Raw genomic sequence first — 25,606 nt, 5'->3', positions numbered from 1 at the left:
GCTGGATGTAACTGAAGAAACTGGAATGAATGTCTATCTGTTAATTACCCAAACTTGAGTTGAACAGGTGCCTGTCTCTCATTTAGTTTGGTTAAGAATGCTTTATTGTATATAGTTGAGGTTGATGTTAACAATATCTGAATACTGTCTCCAATACAGTGCTGATAAACTAGAACAGACTGTATTCTGTACTTATATTCTTCATATTACTTTCCTCCTAAACAATATAATTAATATTCTGGAATGCTGGATATTTGACCAAACTTCTGCACTCATACTTGAGTGTCTTTACTGCGAAGACTTTCTGCATATCAGTCAAAATGAACTAACTTAACTGACCGTGTCTGAAGTATTTCCTAATAATAATACAAAACACAGTAAATGTCTACACGCCTCTTTAGCCTCAGTTTCCAAGTCTTGTGATACTGCACATTCTGTTCTTATCAGTATTCTTGATTTTTACTGACTGAAAGTGCATTCACTGAAACTGTATGCACACTGTGAAGGCCTGCTTTCATATGTCTGCATTTCTAGACTTCTGCATAGAGAATACAGGTATCATTTAAGTGTACAAAAATACAGATCTTACAATGAACACACATCTGATGCGACACAAGACATTGCCAATGTGGCTGGACACACAGCTGCTATTGTGCAGGACATATCCTCCATCACTGCCTGTAATGTGGGTACCATTGCCAGTGCCTTTCTGGACTGTGCACATGCTATAACGTGCTGGTGATATCGCTGTTCTTCTTCTTCTCCCACTATCCACATCAGAGTAAATCTGCGCTGCCAACTCAGAAATGGTCACTAAAGCAGTTAGCAGATATTTTATTTCTTGCAGTTTCTGTGGGATGCTTGTTAAAAGGAGACCTAGAAGTGACTTTTTACTGGTGATGGTGTTAGGTCTACACTGACAGAGGTGGCTTTAAGCGAGGAAACATCAAATGGTTCCTTCTCAGACAGCATGCCTAAGTTAAATGTGTACAAATGTATTATGTTTTGTCTATTAGTTAGCTTATTTATTCTTAGTAAAGTAATTTCATACAGTTTTGGGAAGATGGGAAATATAAAGTGATGAGGGTTTTTATATGGTAACTTATAGTTAGGGAAACCAGGATCAGGTTAGGATCTGTCTCACAGGTGGATAAATACTGAGCTATTAGGACTATAGTGAAATGAGGAATTTTCCTTATCAGATGTTTCCTGCCTTGCCTTTAGTCATGGTCTATTATTTAAATAGATGCAAATGTGTTTGTATAAGAAGGTAGTTGGGCAGCTAGAACTTTTTAACCAGGTATCACTCGTGGAAACAATGTTTGGATTTTTGTCTAAACTACATGCTTAAATGGAGTCTAGCTTGTTCATGATTCTCTGAGATTTCACAAAACTAGTTTTAACCCCCTTGCTTCTGCAGGGGCAGTACAATGTCTTGACAATTAGTAAATGGGTGAGTTGTACAGAGGAAAGGTTTATGGCTGCACTGTAGGGTAGTCTGCATTGATGCTAGGAGCGATGAATAGGATGACTAGTTGATAACTGGCAGTGTGAGATCTGGGGTTTAGTCTGATGTCCCTAGATGTACTTACTTTAAAAATTGATATGTATGCTAGCATAAGCTATTTCCTTACCAGTTAGGTTCAGTTTTGTAGGGCTTTAGTAGAAGAATATATTTGAATTGAGACTGTTGTTTAGAAAGTGGCATTCCTATTTTTTCAAAGTGGTTTAGTAGAAAGTTCGGGGACTGAATATGAATTTGGTAGGCTTTATAAGGGAGAGAAGATGCTCTTTATTTTCTTTAGAAAGTGAACCAGGAGTCAGAAGCAATAACTATAGATACCAGTATACCATGTGCTAGGATGCATGTTAGTATGATACTGTGTTGATTGAATGATAGCAGTGCAGCTGGTCTTTGTCAGTGGTAGACATAATGGCTTTAAGAGGTAGTAGTTTACTAAGGTAAGGTAAAGGTAGGTAGATATTGGTGGCTCGAAGAACCACCTGAACTGTAAGATGTGTCTTAAATAGTTGGCTACTAGCAACACAGGGTAAGGGGGGGGGGTTGGAAGGAGATAACAGACAGGGTTGGTAAGAAGGGGAGGGGGATGACTGAGGAAGGAGTATGATGAGAGGTTGGAAAGTGGAAGATGTGAGACAGGATATAGTAGAAAGTAATAGCAAGAGGTTGGAAGTAATGGCAAGTGGTAGGAGAGGGTCATTAGTGAGGCAGGGGGTGATAAAGAGTGATGAAAGAGGGGTAAAGGCTGTTAGATGGAAAACTAAGGGCTTTGATAGTGTAGGTGTCAGGGTAGAGGATTAGGTACTTATAAAGGAAATTATGTGGGAGGTAGGTGGGAATGAGGATAGGGAAGCAGAGTGGGTTTGCCCAGTGTGACTTTGTCCTACCTCCAGAGAAAATAAATCACATGAGAGTTCCCCTGAGGGCCACAGTAAGTACAAACCCATTGTTAAGGCAATCATCCTAGTAAAAGTGAAAAACAGTAATGAGCCTAGTAAAAGTGAAAAACAGTCGAGTTGAGTCTAGTTTTAAGGATAAAAATATTATCCCCAATTAATAAGGCACATTGAGATGTGGCTGAGGAGGTCTAATACCCATGTGGAGGAAGAATGAATCATTCTAGCTGCAGCATCACATGCTACAATTGTTAGCAGGTAGTACAAATAAAGGAGACAATACAATAAGCTATGAATGAAAGTGATAGATCAAAGCAGTGCTGTTTCCAAAAAAAAAAACAAAAAAGTCCTTGCCAGATAAAACTGTAGCACTAGTGACAAATAATCTTACGTGATATGCTATGGGATATATGTCCATCCCCAGAAGTAGTAGTTGGCTTAAAACTTCAAACTTGCACCAGCAGAGAATAGGAGCTTGAACTGCATTTCTCATACAGGTCAAGTCTAGAAATACCTTATGACAGTGAATGGTGGACTTCTCTGAAGAAAAGACATCATCCTAATTAATCAGGAGTGATTAAAATGGTCTTTTTAGAAAAGATGTTACAGTTTAATATTTACACTTAGCAATGTTTCACTTTATCACAATGAAAATAAGGTCTTATACAAGGTTTCGATCTTAAAGAGAAAATCCTGGGGGGCTTCCTCTGACATTTACAAAATAATTGGCATGATGGAGACCCAGGGAAGACAGGCAGAACCACTGATTTGCTGTCTTCAGCAAAGGAAGGGAATACAGACAGCCTTCACTATTGACAAACAATACCTGCATCATAATGTTGCTTGCAGCTTGCATTATGTCTTCAAAAGCAAGCAAATAATAGAATGTACTTTGCAGCATTTCTATACAATTAGAAAAATCCATTCCATGGATTTTTCTAAAATATGCCCAGGGGGGTCCACTGCGTAAACTCGAAATATTGAAATCCCAAAATTCAGTATTTCGAATCCACAATACTGAATGAACAAAATCCCACGTTTTCAGTATCCCCAACCATCATAATCCCGAGAACAGGATATAAATACAAACTGTGCATGTCAAAGACTGTACATTGTAGTATCTAAACATGGCTTCTACGACTCCACCACCATGAATAAAGGGCATCATATACAAAACTACAATATCACAGAAACTAAAGCAAGTTCTAATTATAGATGGATACGTATTCCACCTTGAAAAAATCTGCATCCAAAAAAGTACTGGTGCTGCAAAATGGAAGTTAGCGTTAAAGTGTAAAGGTAGGTTAATAACCTTAACCATACCTTCTGGTGAAGAGTTGTTGAAGTCTGCCTGTCACAATCATACTGGTGATCCTTCCAAACAGGAAATGTATACCCTTTGTAGTAAGCTGATGCACAGAGTGGCAGTGTCTCGGGACCCACCTTGTCTGTTAAGTCAAAGACGCATTAACTTCTACCAGTTTAGATGTAATACCCGATCTTCCAAATACGCATGCCTTACTGCAACAGGTGGGACGGGTCAGGAGAAAACATAGCTCAAGTAAAGGCAATCCAGATGTCACACTTCAAATACTAAACAAAGATGCCTATCTCCTCAAAACAGGACTGTTCATACAGAAAAGAGTAACAGATGACACTGGTGAAAACAGTGTGATAGTATTCACGACTGTGATGAATTTACATGACCTAAGCACAGCCACTATATGGCTAATGGACGGCACCTTTTTTTATAAAGGTATTATATGCCATCAATTGTACAGCATACATGGTCTTATAAAATCTGGAGGGTATAGTAAATCTGTACCACTAATTTACTGTCTAATGACTAAAAAGTCTTTAAAAGCATATAATTAAATGTGGCATTGTGTATTTCATCTCATGTCAGACTATGGCTTAAACACCAGTTTACAGTATGTGTTATGTGACTTTGAGGCTGCTGCAATAAAAAGTATTCATGGGAACTTTACAGGAGTGATCTCAAAGGGCTGCCTTTTCCATTTCAGTAGGAACATATGGAGGAAGGTTCAACAATTAGGTATAGCCTCTCTACACAGCAGCAACATGAGATTTCAGCTGGCTGTGAAGTCCATAATTGCCTTAGCATTCCTTCTGAAAGAAGAAGTACTGGAAGCGCTTAAAACCATAAGAGAGAGAAAAGGGTAAGGAGTTCATACAGTACTTTGCTGACTGGTATATATTAGGCAAACAGGAAGTTTGCTACATGTACCACAGCATATTGCAGATTTCCTCCTTTATTCCCTGTGAACTTTGGGAATGTGTGCGATCTTAATTCATTGGTTTTACCTTGCACACAGAACTCGGATAAGGAGTGGCATTGCCACTTAAAGTGCTTGCTAGGTACCAGAGCAACAGACCTATCTGCTTTGTTGTCCACATTAGCAAGAGAGCAGGATAGGGTGGATCAAATCGGAAGTACATTATCCAGTGGGTGTTCGCCATCACCTAAACGGAGGTGGATTCTATGAAGGCACAACCAGTTTCAGCACATTTTGCAGAACAAAGAGGAATACACTACCCCATCTTTTCTAGAGGCAATTGCTAGAATTCTACAACTGTAAGGTATGCGGTGACTAGTACTGTTCTGCAGCAAGCTATGTGGATGAGCTTATCATGGCGTATGAAACATTTACACTATTATTTTGTTTTGGAGTTGCAACACATACTGAAATGAATGGTAATACTAGGTGAAAAGTGGATTTACTACAGATGCTTACAGAAAAGGTGGAGGGTTCACAACACAAAGTCGCACAAAGGTGGAGGTATTAAAAAAAATAAGAGTTGCACAAAGGTGGAAGAATCAAAAAAAAATTCCACATCCCAGATTCGGTATTGTGAACATTCAATATTTTGATATTCGATATTCTGATATAGCGGGATTTTGTTCATTCGTATTGTGGGCCTCAAAATACTGAATTTTGGGATTTTAGTATTTCGAGTTTACATAGTGAACCCGCCCAGGGATTACAGATGGTGGAGCTTTTCTCACTTGAAACTAAAAAAAACAGGATCAGGTAATACTGATGTACAAGGTCATGTAAGGGATCAAGGAGTCATTCTCAACAGGAAGAGCACAGAGAGAAAAGGGGGAACTGAATATAGGCAGTTGATTCTCTTATTTTTTAAACAAGAAACATCTTTATTAAATTATCATGTATGACATAGGTAATCTTACATTTATATAAATGAAAATAAACCATAGCAACATAATCTCAGTTGCAACATTAAACGTTCCAAACCATGCCAACACAACTGTAGCTGCAAACATTATACATGATCATCACTTTTACCATATCCAGTCATTGTTAGTCAACCATTACATAGTTCATTCAAATCCTGCCTTCTTTTAAACCTCTTTCCTCCTCTCCATGTATTGATCCCACATTTCCTATTTTTCCTATATAATTTGCTCCTACCCTTTCCTAAAGATCCCAGTTCCAGTTGTCTTACAGTTTTTAGTAGAATCTAGAACAGAGGTTGCCGTTAAGAAAGGGATAATTACTACAGCATATAAAATATTGCATGATAACTAAAAATCAATCAGAAGAGGTTAGGAAGGATTGGGAAGAGAGATTAGAAAAGCAATTCACAAATAAACTATGCATGTCTCCCAAATATGCAACAAAATCTAGAAGAAGGAAGTGTTTACATAAGCAGTTGATTCTCTTGGCTAACTACTCTCTGGATCACCAAAAATATTTTATTCACATTGAGGGTTGTAGTCCCCCTGGATATTAGAGAAGGAATATACAGAGGCATTCAAACATGAGACAGGTAGGAACATGTAAGGGAAAGCATAAGGACTGAGGACAGGCAAAATGCTAAGTCACTTAAAAGGACAGACTAGATAGGGTCATTGTCTTCTTCTGCCATCAGATAGAGTTAAAGTAATATAGCCTCAATCTTTAAATTCAAAACCCCAAAATCACACATTAAAGTGTGAATCAGTGGTATGTTACTTTTAATTCAGAACCACCAATTATAGAACAAAAGATTTTCAAATGACAGAGCCAGTAAAAAGTATGTTGCTTTTAAGTCTGTCATCCATTCCCATTACCTATTTTTTTTTACTGTAATCTCCATGTATCTATGTTCTGATAATAGCCATCCCTTAATCGGTTACTTGTCTTTTATCCAGATTCACACATGTCATTTTCACAAGTCATCTTCACCGTCAGAACAATAATCACCATAACATGTACAAATTAAGAATTTATTTTATTTCCTTGTTTCTTTAACCGTATGTAATAGAATTATAGTTTGTTAGCTGTTGTATGTTATAAATGGCACTGAAGTATAGTTTATTTTCTCATTCAAATATATATATATATATATATATATATATATATATATATATATATATATATATATATTTTTTTTTTTTACAAAAAAAGATAATGAGGATGGTTGTGAATTTTTGGAATTTCACAGAAAAGCAATGTACCATTGTGATCAGTCCAACAAAATAATTTTGGTCATATCAAGGTCCAGATATGCCTGTATATAGAATAAACATGAAGCATTTGTTTAATCAATTAGATGCAGAAGGCCATTTGTCTTTTATCCAGATTCACACATTATCTTCTTCATAATCAGAACAATAATATGCATCCTTGAGAGGTGTTTCAGTTTATTGTCCTGCATTAGTGAGTCAGGAACTATCGAAGACTGATTCTGATTTTTGCACTATATATCTGCAAACACACTTCTGTAAAGAACATCATTCAAGTTTCTTTTCAAATCACTGTGAACAAATAACACAAGGTATGGAAGATAAATCAAGAAACCAGTATCCTATACCCTTCATATGGACCCTGAAACAATCAGTTATCAAGGAATGCTTTTATTTTATTCTATCAATTTATCACATACTCTACATAATACAGCTATTGCATAATGTAAATATTTGGAAGCATTGTATATGAATATAGTTATTTATATATGCTGCATCACCTTTTTGTATCAGGGTTGTAATATATATAGTCATATGTTTAATATATGTAGTGATGACACTATAGCTGCATTTTTAATTGCATCAGCATGTCATTTGACTTAATCATAAAAGCAGTTCCATGAAGGTTCATGTAAGATGACAATCATATCATATTTAATGCCTCCACTCATCCATCTTACATGTCTGTATGCTTTCCAGGAAGCACATGCTACACATATATCTGGCAAACCTCTTAGATGCATTTCACAAGTACCATCTCTCCAGCCATAGTCCTATCAAGTAACTTGGTCACGTATGGATTGGGAATCACAAACACAGGAAATTAATGTTTCGGTTTATACTCTGCAGTCTGCACTGACATGAAACTGTCTCAGACAATATAACTGACCTCTGGTGCTGAAAATATTATTAAGCTACAGTATTTTCTACAGAACAGGCACACTAAAAGTCCTTCATTCACTTGCACACAAGTATCAATCTCTGTGTCAGTTTTGTACTATACTGGAGTGCACCAGGTAAGAGGATAAAACATCCACTGCTCCCCATTTCTGCATGGTTGACTCACTGATCCAGGTAAAAATGGGCTAGCTTGTACCCTTTGTTCACTTACTTCGTTCACTGATTTGTTGCAACACATTCTTGCTCAGTAACCCATTTTGTGCATTTATTCTATGTAGACTTTAAACCAAGGCAGTCAGTGATCTGCTTTTTATGTTGTATTTTTCACATTTACTTCTCTTTTCATTTCCATCTAGAACATTCACCATTTTTGTGTTTTGCTTTACAGCTTCATTTTGTTGGCTTTTAACAAGCCCATTGCAATTCCATGACAGTGTTTACTACCTCTCTCTGTGCAAAGTTTTTGGACTGTCAAACTGTCTGAATAGTTGTTGCAAGTGTGAGGTTAGCCATTAGCTATAACCTGTAAAAGATCCTTATCTGGAAAGATAACTTCTTACTCTCTATATCCCTCTAACTCTGTATCACACTTAGCTCAACATTTATCTTGCATATAGTGTATATTACTTTTGATTTCAATGTCAATCGACTGTATAATGTAAATTGTACAATAAAGGGTTATTGCTATTCAAAAACGTGCACGCTGATTGGACAGCCCAATCAGCATGCCCATTGCAAGTACAGTATATACCAAAAGAAAAAAGTCTGTCCGCTGAAGTATTGTTGACCAGCCAGACATTCTATTGGGATATGCTGGATAACACCATTCCTAACATATGTTATGAGGGAGAGGGCAAAATATGAGAAAAATCTGCAAAACTCTGTATAGTTAAGAGGAATTATGATCTATCTTACAACTGCTACCCATACCGCTAAACTGTCCACAGTTTTGCAAAACATCCTGATGATCTTTATTGCACTGTCCTCATAAAGCTTTCGTTGTGGTAAATTACTGAAGATAATAAAATGAGTTAAAAAAAAAAACAGACACAAACAGCAACATCATTTCTCTTGTACAGTACATCAGTGCAATGTAAGTTTGGGGACACAAGTCCCATACACATACATAGCACTTCAGTGTATATAGGAGGGAAGGTGGAAAAAAAACTACAGTGCCATTGCACAATGACATTATTTAAAAATGTAAGCAATTTCTTTCTTAAATAATATCACTGTATAATAGCAATAATGCACTCAGAAGAATAATCAGACCACAACAACCGTGGGTAAATCCTGTGATACCCACACCTAGTCATGGATTATTGCTAATGAATTTCTCATACAGGGTGGTTAGCTATATTTACCTTGTTGTTACATTACTCTAGCCTTGTACACATTGTATTGCATTGACACCCTGTATTCTATACTTCAGTTTTATTCCTGTACTTCTCTGAAAGGCTGAGACTGAAACTGCCCATTTGTGACCAGTGCTCTACCCCCAGGTAACATATTCATATAAAATAAAATAAACAATGCCGTCATAGATGTTCTCTTCTCATTTCATGTCAAAGTCACAATGCTCAGAAAGCTCACAGAAAGGTTGTCTCTGACAAAAGCCTTTACCTCTTCACTTGGCCTTTGCATCCACTTGTAAAAAAACAATGTTCACATACTGTATTTTATTTATTGCAGATATAAACCTTATTTTGTCCTCCTCCCTTTTAAATCAGATGGGTTTGGAAATGCTTTCTGCTTCCTCCTGGCACTGATTAGATAACTGTCCTGCCCCTTACCATCTTCTCTGCCAAACATTGCTGTATTTCTTCAAGCATTTGTTTGGCTTCACAAAATAGAAGTTTAGAAATAGGCTGAATTTTGTTATTTTATATAGGCACTGGCTTCTTAGTAACGCAGACAAGTGTTGCTATCAACAGCACTTCTGCTACCCCACTCTTAAGACCACATCACAATAAGCAACACTTGACATGAACAGTGAGCTTCATACTTGTTTAATGGCATGAAGCATGAAGGTACATAACATGACTATAGGCTGTAGTCATTTCTTGAACCAATATCCCACATTTCTAATACAATGACCAAGCTCCCAAAATAGTACTTCATATCCAATGTCATCAAACCCATATATGACAAAAGTTTAGTTCATACCCCCCCCCAGATTTATTTAACTATATTTGGAATATATCCAGTTAGTATGCATATGCCTTCTAAATAAATATGTTAGCTATAACCAGTCAAGACTCCACAGGTAACGTTTAATACTAATTGTAGCGCCATTCTATTGTATATACTGCAAATATCTCCTGGAAAACAAACTAAATGTTTTATGACTTTACTCTATATACAGTGTTTCTTGTTTTGATGTCCCATACTTCTGTTTATGAGATTAATATCCCATCTAGGCAAAAGGCATTGTGTAATCACAGGTAAAAGACTACAGTCCAGATTCATAAAGCTTACCATGTGTAAAGTTAGTGTAACCTTTCTGAGTGAATAGACAGTGCAAACATTGTAGTAGGGTTGTTCTTGAATTCAGAAAGTGTACAAAAGTGCTCACATAGTGTATATTTTGTGGTAACCTTTACAAATTTGGCCCATCTTTGGCAGAGGCACAATCAAAGAAAATATGGAGATCAAACTTCTCAGATCAATTGTATAATACAAACTAAGGTTTATTCTTTTTCTTTGTCATTTAGCAGGGTCTTACTGTTTTGGAAGTTCAAGTCAATGAAAAAGCTATCAAAAACAGTATTTCACTGCCTCATACTGACAGTATGGGTCAGGCATGCATCTCACCTGCATAAAAATAAAGTATTTAGTAAGGCTTTTACTTTCAAGCCAACTTGAAATATTGTAGGAATTAAGATAATTGGATAGCACTGACTACATGAAGGTAATCCACTGCTCTAGTCTATAGAGATCTACCTTACAAGAGCTATATTAGATGTTTGCACAATGGGTCTTGTTATAGTCTCTGTTGGCCATACCTCTCAACCTCTTAATACAAGAATTCTGGAGAAAGCCAAAAATATTGGGAAGAAAGAACCCCAACCAGGGACAAATTTTAAATAGTGTTCCTATAAACTTGGAAAGCTGCTACGATAACAGGTTTTGTATTCACATACATTGTCTGAAGGATATGAAGACTAAAACTTGTGTGATTTCAATCCAGAATGATTTGTCAGAAAACCACAATTTTTTTGAGGAATAGATCAAAAATACGAGGGAAAAATCTTTACATTTTGTGAAGTTTTGGACAGATGTTCAGTATGCTGCGGAAATTCCTGCGCAATGCATGTTTGCAACATGTTTTTTTTTTTCCTGGATAGGTCTGCAACGTAAACACACAGGGAGTTATAGCAATATGACAGTGAAAGACCTCATGTTTAACATGCTCAACAGTAATCTTAATGCTTTCTAGTAGGGGTAAAGTACTCCACTTCAGAGCTAGCCGTGTTTTCATATTAAAACTGTTTGATGGTCAGTTATTGTCTTGCTAATAAGTTGCTGTCAAAAGATGCTGCTGTACTAGGAGTGAAATAAATTAAATATTATAAGATAGTCATGGAAAATACACGGTTGGGGTGGCTTGTGGATTGCGTACAGAAACTAACCCTCATTTGTTCTTTGATTATGTCAGTGGATGTTTTTAGCCTGCCTTACAGGTCAGGTGGTGGGTGGCATTGGTTTGGATATGGTTCTCCAGACACCAGTGTATGGACAAATTAAGATACAAAAAAAGGGCATAACACTTAATTGGTGAAATCAAGAAATTGTGCTCTTGGAATCATTGGTGCAGGTTTTGTCTATTTGAGGTGGAAACTGGGATGGATCAACTTGTGCATGAAACTGAAACTTCATTTAAAACCATGAAGTGCCAAGATGATGAAAATGTATGCATGAAAATGGCTCTGTTTTCAAATGCTGTAATTAGTCATTTTTATGCTAATGGCCTTTTATATAATTTAGAAATCTTGTTTTGCTAATCCGCATTTGTAATAATTCATTATACTATTATTTTAACTTTTATTTATTGCATCCTTTGTCTTAAGATTTTATGCATTAAAATTTCCCCTACTCTTGGATAAAAATGCATTGATATATTGAACACCTCGTAAGCTGCAATCATCTCTGCTCAAAACCCCCTTATACTATACTACAGTGTCACTGTCTTCCTTTAGAAATACTTCCTAATTACAAGTAAAAAAAATAAATCAGTAGCATCCAGGATAATAATCACATCTAGATCTCGTCTAAAACGTTGCTTTATAAAAGGCTTTGGAAGGATTGTGGTATGATGTTTGTTCTATAAAGAAAAATAAACTGGACCAAGTCTCGGATTCATTCTTTAACACATTTATGCTTTCATACAAAACTGCTACTCCTGTTTGATAAACTGAGACTATACTGTCCAAAAATTATGTGGAATGCCAACAATTATAATACATTTCCTTCTAGATCTAAATTCAAACTCAAACATTTGCCGCAAATGTATTGCTTTTGTTTTGCTACTGCAACATTTTCCTTGAGTTTTATTCTTGATTAAAAAAGTATTACATATATCCATCAGTAAACTGTTTTATTTCCATCAAAAACTGCCCATGCAAACCCTGAAGTGTAATTTGTTTTACACTGTGAACTATCTTATATAACCATGTCTAGCAGTGATGTTCAAAAACATTGATCTGAAAGCATTTGAGCCCGGTTATTACCCAATGTTATGCAGAGGGTTAAGGCTGTGAACTGTAGTTCCTGTGGTACAGGGTTTGATTATCTCAGCCTTCATTTGCCTACTGTGTTACCTTGAGCAAGCCACTTAACCAGACTTTGCTCCTCTGCCCCTGAAAGGGGGACATGTCCAATGGGCCTACCTGGTTAACAAATGGATATGATTGTTACTCCTTTGATGTACTGTATTCTCCACAAGGGTCTTTACAATTCAGGAAGACAAACAGTAGTTCTCAAACTTGCCACACTTGTGACACCAATTTCAATATCAGAACTTTGTCTGAAGTCATTAGCTTGGCAACACTAGTCTGAGGATTCTGTATTGCAGACTAAAGCATTCCTACATCTTGATTAATCTTGTCTAAAGTTACTGATTTCCTTTTATCTGCTCCTTGTGTTAAGCACTGGTAAGCTGTTTAGTCTATCAATAGCTTCCCAAAAGACTTCTGTCACAATTTGCAATACTTTTTTTTTAATTGCAAAACACATAGCTCTTTATGTCATTTTGACATCTTTGGGTCAGAAATTACTTTTTTCCCCAGAAGCTACATTTTTAGAAACAAGTTTATTTTTGAACTTGACTTTAAAGTCTTCTGATACATATAGTGTTTCCAGGACTCATAACATTTTAGTGCAAAACTGTTGGTGTCTTAAAGCAAACATATTAATAGCTGGTGTCAGTCAGTCCGAACTAAGAGATAATAACCTTTCTATTAACATTTCTAATTCCCATGCTTGGTATGTATGTATGTATGTATGTATGTATATGTATATATATATATATATATATATATATATATATATATATATATATATATATATATATATATACACACACACACACACACACACACACATATATATATATATATATATATATATATATACACACACAACACACACACACATATATATATATATATATATATATATATATATATATATATATGGGTCTAGGTTAGAAGATCGACAGCCGATATAACCGACAACGGATTAGCGGGCCAGATGATCGACACTGGAAGACCGCTATGGATGAACATGCACGCCAGGGATAGTGAGTTGGAAAGAAGGCTGTGTGAGTATGCGGTGACGGACGTTAGGGTCGAGTAAGGTAAGTGTGGATAGTGACAGTCTGTGGGGATAGGGGTGGGTTAAGTGAGTAAGTGTGTGGTAGTGGTATTTTTGGGTTAGGGGCGGTTAAGTGAGTTAGGGTTAGGGTTAGGTAAGTGTGCGGTAGTGGCAGTTTTGTTAAGTGAGTTAGGGTTAGGCGCGGGTTATGTAAGTGTAGTGGTATTTTTTAGGTGGGTTAAGTGAGTTAGGGTTATTAGCTGAGTGTGCGATAGTGGCGGACCTTAGGGTAAGGGTTTGGGTAGGGTTGTACATAGTTGTGTGTGAGGTTTAGTGTGGGTTTGTGAGGATTTTGGTGTGCTTGTGTTCTGTGTGGTTTTGGATAGGGATGTGTTTTGTTAGTTGATTGTTGTTATTGTGGTGTGTGCAGTGTAGGGTTTCGTGTTTGTGGACCGTCGGTTACTTGTTTGTCGGGCATGTGAGGTGTCGTGTTTATGGTTTGTCGATAATGTGGTGTCGGTGTTTCTGTTGTCGGTGAAAGTGGCTGTCGATCTTATGACCTAGAACCATATATATATATATATATATATATATATATATATATATATATATATATGTCTTATCCTTGTGATGTTGGTAGAACTATATTTAGTACAATTTTCAAAATTTTGCCTCATGTGCTCATGTGTTGCATATTTGCAACTCCTTACACTGATGAACTGACTACAAAGAATTGAATAAACGTATGGCTATAATTTCTTAGGATACATCTGTCTCAGTGCATGTCTTGGCTATGATTGTTCAACCTCACCACTCAGTTCAAAGGTACTACTGCAGCTCTGTCAGTACAGTAGATAGAAACTACTATACTATTATGCTGCAAAAGCACAGTCTGGATAAATAAGGTCCAAGTATAGCGACAGTGACCTCTCTGATTACCATAGATATGTGGTCACTGAAGGAGTTAAAAATAAAGATAAACACTCTCCCTTCAGATTTGCATTCACTAGTATTTAATCAGACACATTGTCTGATGAAGTTCTATAATATAACAATTAGAATGAAAGTGTTTACGCATTTATCTTTATCTGGTAGTTTTTATTATTAAATACCGGTGAATGTAAGACTAATATGTTTGGTGTTTTTTTTTTCAATTGAAAGAGAGTCCATGGTCTGAAAAAGTATCCAGGTCCCTAATAATTTTATCATTTTGAGAGGGTGATGCATAGGTGTTTGTGCTTTCTAAAGAGCATGATACTACACTTTTTAGCATTTCAATTTTAACAGTGGTCTTGGCATCATTTCTTTGTATATATAAGTCCCTTTTGTAGAATCTAGTGTCCTCATGAGAGCTGATGATAATTCAAAGCTTGCAATCATCTGCGAGCATAGTCAGTCACAGACTCTTTACATCAGCCAGTTTCTATCTACAATACTGACAGAGTTGCAATAGTACCTTTGAACCGAATGGTGAGGCTGAACAATCATAGCCAAAACATGCACTGAGACAGATGTATCCTGAGAAATTACAGCCATACGTTTATTCAATTCTTTGTAGTCAGTTCATCAGTGCAAGAAGTTGCAAATATGCCTGTGAAGACTGGTAGAGATGGGTGAAGGCTGCCAGCCTAGCCAAATAGAATTTGATACATAATTCTATCATTTGTAAATATAAATATAAAATACAGGCTTGTTTCTTAAATGAAAGAAAACACTGTAAAATGTGAACTTCAAGATTGTAGCAACATTGTCATCTGCTGTAAGGAAAACTAAGCCTTTGGAACTCGGGCCGACTGTGGGACCGCCTGACGGCAGATAACCCAAGTGTGATGACTGCAGCAGTGTAACATGATGAACATCTAAGCCAAGCATTTCAGATGTTCTTTGAAATTAAAATTATGTTTTGTATGTCCTTTGAAGTTAGAATTTGGAGTCTATGAATCTGGAGTAAGCATCCTGTCTATTGTTTTAAGGCTAAAGTTAATGACCAGAATTTACATGTGGAATGTCCTTTATTGCTCTAAGTGTAAATTAATGTAAATGAAGTTTTGGTGTGGCCTGGGAACTCCAGAGAAAGTGTCAAAATGATGTAATGTGTATACTGGGAAAACCTAAGTGTCAAAATGATGTAATCTGGGAGGGCCCAGCAGAAATGTTTGTTAGTGATTTTAAACTATTGCTCAGAGACAGACTGTAAGCATTTTTGTCTTGATAGTCAACTCAGCACTGCCTTGCTCTATGTAAGTAAGTTATCTTTGAAGTATGTTTTCTTGTAGAAATAGTTAGGACTATAACGTTTAGACTAAGTGTTTTTCTGTTATGTCAGAACTGTACTACAGAACAATTTTATGTTTCTGTGTGATCTCTGAACTCTTGAGTAGCACTGTAGTGTAGTAGTATTGTCTTGTGTTTTAATTATTATTAAATATTTTAAAACCTTTTACCTGTGGCTGGTTTATGTAAAAATAAGGTAAGCTCTAGAGTACATTGCATATTTATAGAGTTTATTGTACAAAGCCACTCTAATAAGGCTTAGACAATTTAGTCACACCTACTAAACTGGATAATAATATTGCACAGTAATAATTGGGCACCCTTTTAAGGGCCTTTGGGTATCTGATAATTATTAGCTGGTGGTGGCAGTAATTACTACCATATAGCCTGGGTAAAGGGGCACAGCTGAAGAATCTGTGTCAGCCTTTCCCAGGAGTGTCTGAGAAGTTGTATAAATACTTGTCTCAAAGTGTGTGTGTGTGTGTGTGTCAGCTACTTGGGCAGGGGCACAAAGCACTGGTTGGACAGAGAGGGTACTGGAGGTTAGCTTGCCAACTAGGCTGGGATCTGAACCCTATAGCTGTGCCAGTGGGGCGTCTTATTGGGGACCTGGACAGCAAGGGAGCAACCAGCCTCAGACTGACTGTGATCTCTGTGAGCACTTAAGGGAAATTGTACTTTACTGTGTGTATTTGTTATCCTTTCCTCTTTTATGAGATGCCCTCCCTGGTGTTAGTGGTGAGGATTGAGGCGCCTTGATTGCTGGGCCAGGGTATGGCCATCACATGTGGTTTGCAGTGGTGGGATCCACTTCACATTTGTGGTGACGGTGGATATCCACATCACATATTAATTAGTTGGCAAATACTAATTGGCTTGTATTGCTGTGGGTAGAGTGAATCCTGTAGCTTATGTACAGTGATCTCTGAAGCTATTTTGTACTCTAAAACAGCCACGCAATGAATACTCAGAGTTCAGATCACAATTGTTTTATTTCTTTTGTTAGCTTAGTTAGTCAGGGTGAGCAGGCAGCATGTCAGCAGAGGGGTATGGAAAGCTGACAAGGAGCCAGCTGGTGGAGATGTGCCAGGCTAGGGGACTAGTGCATGGAAACCTGACTAAGGCAGACCTGATTGCAGCCTTGGTTACAGCTGCATCAGAAAACAGCATCCAAGAGGACGATCAGACTGGCAGTGGAGATGCAATATCCTCGGAGAATGGACAGCTCAACCTTTCTGCAAAGGACAATCAGACTGGCAGTGGAGAATGGACAGCTCAACCTTTCTGCAGTGGATTTAAAAATCCAGCTGGAGCTAAAGAGACTTGAGTTGCAGGCCAGGCATTTGGAGATGGAAGCCAAAGAAAAGGCGCATCAGAGGAGCCATGAGAGGGAAATGCTGACTCTTCACCAGTCTTGGAAGTAATGGGGAAGGGAGTAGAAGCACAACAGGTCAGTAAATTTCTTCTGCAATTTAAAGAGGGGGATAATTTTGATAGTTTCATTCATATGTTTGAGAGGGTACGCAAACAGTATAGTGTTGACCAAAGGCTCTGGGTACAGTTCCTGACCCCCGTACTCCATGGGAAAGCTGTAACTTTTTTTATCAGAAATGCCCGACTCTGTCTGTTTTGATTATACTGCTGTAAAAAAATGTCTTTTAGAATGTTTTAAGCTAACACCCTGAAATGTATAGGAAAAAGTTTTGTGAGCATAGACGCAAGGCAGATGAAATTGTGTGTGAATATGTTGCTGAACAGAGCACTTATTTTCATAGCTGGGTGAGTGGATGTCAGGTCACCACTTTTGAAGGGCTGGCAGACCTTTTGGTGAGGGAACAGGCCCTTAGCACTTTGCCTGAGGACATGAGGATCTGGTTAACTGATAGACAATGTGCTACTTCAGATGAGTTGGGGAAGAAGGGAGACCTATACCTGGCCGCAGGGCAGCCCTGCACAGGAAGGGGACTCCCAGTACTGCTCATGGGTCTAAAGAAACCCATGGTGGGCAGCACAGACTGCCCCAACAGAATCCGCCAGTAGCAGGAGAAGTCACTAGTCCAGGTACATGTCCAGGAACTAGGGTTAAATGTTTTGAATGCAACCAGTCAGGCCATGTGGCATACAGGTGTCCACGGAGGCAAAGTGGGGAACCAAAGTTGAGGGAGCCAGTAAGTGGGAAAGACAAAATGCCGATAGTAGGTTGTCTTGAGACAACAGGGGTATGGAACTACAATCCTGTAGATGTCCTGAGAGGGAAGGATTTGGATGAGGCAGTGCCATGTACTTATGCAGTTACATGCGGTCAGGCTAGGAGACAAGCATGTGGGTCTGGTAGTCTGGGGGAGAGCCAGACAGACTGCATACTTGCAACCAGGACTGGTGAGGTGGTTACTTCAGGGTGTGAGCTACGCTGTAGCAGTGAGACTGAAGGTGAGCCACAGCTGCTTGTGGGTACGGATGATCCCTTGGATAGGGTAACTGCAAAGGTAGATGTGAGGAGTAGCATTACCCAGGCTGACAGTGAGGCACCACTGTCAGAGGATGCCAGACTTTCTGTGGAAGGGGAGCTAGGAAGGGTTGCAAGGAGAGAGTTGAAACAGGCTCAGCTCTCAGACCCTACATTGCAAGACCTGAGGCAGGTAGCTAGGGAGGCACCTGATTCTCAAGGGAAGGAAGAATCTGTATACTGGGACAAAGCATTACTATACAGAGAGTGGACCCCTGAACCAGGGCTAGAAGGTGAGAGTACAGCAGTTGGTAATGCCTAGAGCCTACCATCTGGCGCTTCTAGCCATAGCCCATGATATTCCTTTTGCAGGTCATATGGGCATAAAATGTACAAAGAGAAGTATTATGCAGAATTTCTATTGGTCTGGATTTCCAGAGATGTAACAGGGTACTGCAGTACCTGTGAACAGTGCCAAAAGGTAGGCAAGGGAGGAGACAAGGTGAGAGCTCCTTTGATGCCTTTGCCTGTGTTTGAGGAGCCATTTCAGAGGGTAGCTATGGATATTGTGGGTCCTCTGAGTACTCCAAGTTCCACAGGGAAAAAGTATATCCTAGTGGTAGTGGATTATGCTACATGATACCCTGAGGCAGTGGCTTTGTCCTCCATTGAAGCAGAGAAGGTGGCAAATGCATTGTTAGAGATTTTCAGCAGGGTAGGTTTCCCAAAAGAAATATTGTCTGAAAGAGGTGCCGATTTCATGTCAGACCTGCTGGCTTGTCTGTGGAAGTCCTGTGGCGTGAAGCACATGAAGGCTACCCCCTACCATCCCCAGACTAATGGTCTTGTTGAGAGGTTATACAATCAAGTCCATGCTGCGGGCATTTGCAGATCAGTTTAAGAGGGAGTGGGACAAATATTTGCCCCATCTGTTGTTTACTTACAGAGAGGTTCCCCAGGAATCCACAGGTTTTTCACCCTTTGAGTTGCTGTATGGGCATAGGGTGAGGGGACCTCTAGATTTAATTTGCGATGAGTGGGAAGGTGAATGTGAGTCTCACAAGGAGTCTGTTGTGGCATACGTCCTAAACCTCAGGACCAGGCTCAGGGAACCCATGGGCTTGGCTCAGGAGAACCCGGCAGAAGCCCAACAACAGAAAAAGGTGTGGTATGACAGGAATGCTCAAGCTAGGGAGTATGCTGTGGGGCAGCAGGTAATGGTTCTCATTCCTGTCAGACATAACAAGCTGCAAGCAGCTTGGGAGGGTCCCTACAAGGTGGTAAGAAAGGTAAGTGATGTTAACTACATGGTGGAACTGCTAGGCAGACGGCAGAGGTACAAATTGTACCATGTTAACATGATGACACCTTACCATCTTAGGGAGGCCCTTGTGCTGAGCATTTGCAGTGGATTGCAGGAGGAGTCTGAGTGAGATCTAGTGACTGATCTCCTCAGTGAAGCTCGGGCTGACACCTCGGTGGAAGGGGTAGCAATGTCCCAGCAGCTATCTTCTACCCAGGTTTGAGAAATCCTAGTAGTGTCAGGAATTTGGGGACATGTTCACTGGGAAACCAGGGTGCACACACCTGGTGCAGCACCAGGTGGATACAGGACCCCAAAGGCCTATTAGGCAGGCCCCTTATAGGGTGCCTGAGAGAGTCAGACAGACCCGGAGGGAAGAGGTACTAGGGTGATTCAAGAGTCCAACAGTCGCTAGGCCTCCCAAGTGGTGCTGGTGCCAAAGAAGGATGGCAGCACCAGGTTCTGTGTGGACTACAGGAAATTAAATAGTCACACAGAGTCGGATGCTTACCCCATGCCTAGGACAGATGAGGCCCTAGAGCAGCTGGGTGGGGCTAAGTATCTTACAACCATTGATCTTACCAAGGGTTATTGGCAGGTGCCCTTGACTCCCAGTGCTAGAGAGAAGTCAGCCTTTGTGACTCATTTTGGCTTGTATGAGTTCACAAAGATGCCCTTTAGGATGAAGAATGCCCCAGTGACTTTTCAGAGGCTGGTAGATAATATCCTAGCAGGAGGATTTGCCCTTGCTTACCTAGATGACATTACCATCTACAGCCATTCCTGGCCACAGCACCTTCAGCATGTCAGGGAGGTGTTGGGCAGACTACAGAGGGCAGGGTTGATCATTAAGCCAAGCAAATGTCAGGTGGGTATGGCACAGGTCTCCTACCTAGGACATAGAGTGGGGAGTGGTAAGATAAGGCCAGAACCTGCCAAGGTGGAAGCCATTCAGGCATGGCCTGCACCTGTTACTAAAAAGCAGGTGAGGGCATTTTTAGGGACAGTAGGGTACTACAGAGAGTTCATCCCCAGTTATAGTACCATAGCTGCTCCCCTCACAGACCTGACAAGGAAGAACAGGCCAGATAAGGTAGTGTGGACCCCAGCATGTGAGCAGGCATTCCAGAAGCTTAAAGAAGCTTTGGGAGGAGCCCCTGTGTTAGCCAGTCCAGATTACGGCAAAGAATTTGTTGAGCAAGTGGATGCTTCGAACTATGGGGTGGGGGCTGCACTTAGCCAGATTCTTCAGCGGCAGAAGAGCACCCAGTGGTTTATCTCAGTCATAGGCTCCAACCCAGGGAGGAATGCTATGCAGCTGTAGAAAATGAATGTCTAGCCATAGTGTGGGCACTGCAGAAACTTCATCCTTATCTGTATGGAAGAAAATTCACTGTAATGACAGATCACAACCCTCTAACATGGTTAAACAGAGCCAGCCAGCAAAATGCAAAGTTGCCAAGATGGAGCCTGGGATTGCAAGCATATGATAGGTCAGTGCAGCACTGCAGTGGGATTAGCAATGCCAATGCAGATGGTCTCACAAGACAGGGAATGGGGTGGGGTACTCTCAGATAGACCTAACCCTCTCAAGTGGCGTTTATCAAGGGTTACTTGAAAAACTAGCTTGAGTTGTCCGGGGTGGGGGGGTGTGAAGACTGGTAGAGATGGGTGAAGGCTGCCAGCCTAGCCAAATACAATTTGATACATAATTCTATCATTTGTAAATATAAATATAAAATACAGGGGTTTGTTTCTTAAATGAAAGAAAACACTGTAAAATGTGAACTTCAAGATTGTAGCAACATGGGGGGCGTGGCCAGCATAGCAGCAGAATTCACCAGCTCCACTAAAGAAAACTTATTTATACTGGAATTATGTCTCCCAACAAGAAAACTCGGATATTTTTCTACATATCTTGTTAATACTCAACCTCTTCTACAAGAATATCTACAAAAAAAAACTAAAAGTGGACATTTTTTCCAGTCAAAAATCTATCAGGAAAACTTCTTCTCATCTGAAAAGAATTCCAGCATGAGTCTCACTAAGACAGGCAGTCAAGACTCCACCTTCAAAAGAGAACTACAAACTCTAATATCTAACATTCAAGACCTAAATACAAAGATTGATAAAATTGATTCTAAAATAGACAACTTTAAGGAAAAAAAACACTAAACAGATGGATCTGCTACATGAAGATTTGAAGCAACAAAAAATTCAAATAACCAGTATTGAAGAATCACTAAATTACATGGACAGCAGATTAATGGAGAATGAAAATAACACAGAATTTTTACTAAAACAAAACACTATGCTACAAAACAAGTTGGATGACCTTGAAAACAGATCCCGTTGAAATAATATGAGGAATTTTGGTCTCACTGAAAATATAGAAGGAAATAATATGAAACTTTCTCAACTCCTGGTTACCTAAAACATTTGATCTTCCAGAGGCTATGTCTTTCGGAATAGAAAGAGCTCACCGGTCATTAACAGCTATCAACAACATTAATAGAAAACAACCAAGATCTGTTATAGTAAAGTTTCTCTCTTCGTCTGACAAAGAGTTCGTTTTAAAGACTGCCTGGTCTAAGTCTCATCTGAAATACAATGACTCTATAATTCGTTTTGACAATGACTATTCAACACTGGTAATTGCCAAGAGAAAAACATTTTTACCTTTAGTCAAAGAATTGAAGAAAATATAGATTAAGACTCACCTTTTGTTTCCTGCAAGATTGAAGATTTTCCTTCCTGAGGGACCAAAACTATTTGAAGACTTGGATTCTGCACTGGCATTTGTTAAAAAACATAAATTACTGGAGAAAATAGAAGAAATGGAGTGGGCAAGCCCCTCTTGTAAAAGAATGGCTTCTAATTCCACTTGGAAAACTGAGAAACAAAAGAGACAAAAAAACAAATGAACCAAATTTATAATATACACATACATTTCACTAGTCATATGGACTTTATGTTATTAACCAATCCCTTTTGTTGTAATATGCTTTCAAGGTAAGATCTTCTCTTCACCATTCACCATTTATGATGCTTATTCATACAAGTTATATACATACCTTAAGTAAAACTTTTTATAATAATACTATTTACCCTTCTCTTTCATATATATAGTCACTATACACCATACGTTTCCTTTAGGCTTCATGCTTTGTTCAAAAGATAGTAAACAGACATGCTTATTAAATTAATATATTATCATTCCTTACACATCTTACATGACAGTGATAACTGCAGTGCTAACTTTGTTGTATATGTCAATCAATTTCATATGTTGCAGTGTCTTTTATACTGTATCTTTTATCATATCTATTTTAATCTATATAGTCACACTGTTATTTATAGTGATGGCAAGCTGTCAAGATTTTTTTTTTTGATAAAAAAAGGACAAAAAAAGATTAGATTTTTATTTGATAGAGTATATAATATTATAGCTGTAGTGGTTTTAACATGTTGTGGTGCTATGATTCCCTGGTTCATCTGTAGGTTTTGTATACTGGACAGGAAAAGACACATGACACTTCCTGTTTGCTGTAGCTGATGAAATAAGGCCTTTGAAGCTTAGATAACAGTGAATTTTGCTTTCTATGTTTAAAAGTAACCGTTTGCCTTTATCTCTGCGGATTTCCCGCTGATTTAACCTCAAGAGACAATTTTTGCTTATTACTCACCTCGTGCAGGCTATCTGCGAGCTTCCACTGCTTCTAAATCATATATTCAGCCTGGGAACACTCTTAATATCTTTGCTTCGCATTTTCGACAATGCGAAGCTTAATGATGACGTCAGCGCTAAGAGACATGCATCCCCAGGAAGTACAGAGCTCGGTAGTGGCCGAGAAACAACTTTAGCAGTTTAAATTAATGTCATATGGAAAACTACTTCTATTTTAGGGATGGTTTAGAGGTTCCATGAAAGATTTCTAAAGATTTAATTGTAGAAAATACAAATCTCAATCTCCTAAGGCAAGAAAAGCTTATAAAAAAAATAAAACAAAAAGAGAAAAAAGGGAAAAAAAAAGCAAAAGGAGAAGATATAACAGTAAGTCCGTTTATACTCATCAACAGCACTCACAGCAATATAACTTTACTTATATTATTTATGTTACCACTGTCATTTCATGTTTTAATGTTGTAAGTTGAACTTTGTCAGTTTTAAGCTCTGTAATCAGCACATCTAAAAGTGTGGTAAAACATTCTATTGATTTGTTGAGTAGGAGCTTTGAGCATCTGTCTTTACACACCAGATTTATAGATCTATATTGGGAGAATAATTTCTGCTTAGTATAGTACAGTTGTATTTTCTTGAGGAAAAAAATGCAAAAATAAAATTGTTATCTTGTGTTGTAAGGGCTTAACATAAACCCACCCACCATCGAGCTTATTCATGAGTGGATAGTGAACTGTAAATACAGAGTTAATATCAATTGGTTTCAATAAGATCTTAAACTTCTTTAACTTAGAACCATAGACAACTCCCACTGACATTTTTTTTCAGGCAAGCCATTTCTTGCAAAGATTGTTATTAATTGCATTTTTATAAATACACTCATTCATCAATACCTAGTATGTTTTTTTTTCTCTTCTTTCTCTCGCTCACATTTACACTTATACTTCTAAGGGAAGGATTGTATTGTAATATATGAATACACAATGGTTGATTACATTATTTATATGAATATGATAGTTTTGAGATATCTTGATCATATATAACCTTGTCTGATGTATAGCAACCAATATAAATTGACATATAGATAAATAATACCTATTATTTAACACAGTTATAAGGTTATAGATCAATTTAATCAGTCTTACTTATTACTTTAGACGTTACAAGTTAATTAAGGCAGTTCTAATAGTTTACTCTATCTTTAGACATATACAAACTACATATAATATGTTTTTTCTTCTTGGAAATCTTTTCGTACCTGATGAGTTACTCTAAATATAACCTTATATGTTTAATTAGTAATACTTTCTAGCTCTATTTCAAATTTTAATTAAATAATATATACTATTAGTGGAGGCTGTGTTTTGTTGCTACTGCTTAAGGATTTGCTCTCAGTGGCTAATGTCATTGAGACGAGGAGTTTATAACTCCAGACGAGGAGCTATACTGTGTTTTTTTAATATGAAACATGTCTCCATTTCTACAAAAAAGTTATTTTTGACATCCAGTGTAGCTTATTTACAGGGAAATATTATATATAAAGTTTATGGAATAATATTTCCCACAATGCTTTAAGGTTTATTATTCACAGGTTGAACAAATCGTTTTTTGGAGTGAGATCCACTAACTACATACATGATACTAATATGCTACTAATTAACCCTATACACATTATTATATAACATGACTATGTTAAGAGGCTTATCAATTAACATAAATGGTTTGAATAAACCCTATAAAAGAAGTAGTATGTTCAAATATCTAGCATTACACAAACCAAACAATCTTCTTACAAGAAACTCACTTAATGAAAGACAAAAGTTTCTAAATACAAACAAATACATAAATATTACAAGCTCAGAACATATAAAAAAGAAAAGAGGTGCAGCCATCTTATGGAATAAATCATCCCCTATACCTAAAATAATTAAAACATATCAAGACAACAGAGGACTGCTAAGTTTGGCCATAGTCAAAATAAACAAAAAAATATATACTATAATAAACAATTTATTGGTTCCCAGGCATTGGTACCAACACTATCAGACAACTTTTAAACCAAATAATATCTCATTCTGAAGGAAACATTATAATGGCATGGGATTTCAATTACATTTTAGACTTAAAAGATACAACTACTCTAGGGAAAAGAAAAATTACACCACAGCCAGACTGGAGGCTGAACTCTCTCAACTCAGGACTGGCAAGACCAGACAGGAGGAGAAGGTACCCACACCCGAAGCAAAACCGGTCACACATAAAACCGCCACCACTACA

The 25,606-nt window shown here is 38.1% G+C and overlaps 1 protein-coding gene and 1 long non-coding RNA gene across 2 annotated transcripts in view; one reads left to right on the top strand and one right to left on the bottom strand.

Moving 5' to 3' along the window:
• Positions 1 to 25,606, top strand: part of WAS (WASP actin nucleation promoting factor) — a 749,592-nt gene that overhangs the window by 125,785 nt on the left and 598,201 nt on the right. The gene's annotated exons all lie outside the window — the stretch shown is intronic.
• LOC122809072 overlaps positions 22,374 to 25,606 on the bottom strand; it is a 514,410-nt gene continuing 511,177 nt past the window's right edge. The window contains exon 3 of the long non-coding RNA XR_006365856.1: positions 22,374 to 22,539. This is a non-coding gene — a long non-coding RNA (uncharacterized LOC122809072). The remainder of the gene's footprint in view (positions 22,540 to 25,606) is intronic.

This window comes from Protopterus annectens, chromosome 8.part0 (assembly GCF_019279795.1).
Source record: "Protopterus annectens isolate FY-2018-M chromosome 8.part0, PAN1.0, whole genome shotgun sequence".
In the NCBI taxonomy this organism is placed as follows: domain Eukaryota; kingdom Metazoa; phylum Chordata; order Ceratodontiformes; family Protopteridae; genus Protopterus; species Protopterus annectens.
The sequence above is the reverse complement of the archived record's forward strand: the minus strand, read 5'-3'. Positions and strand labels throughout refer to the sequence as shown.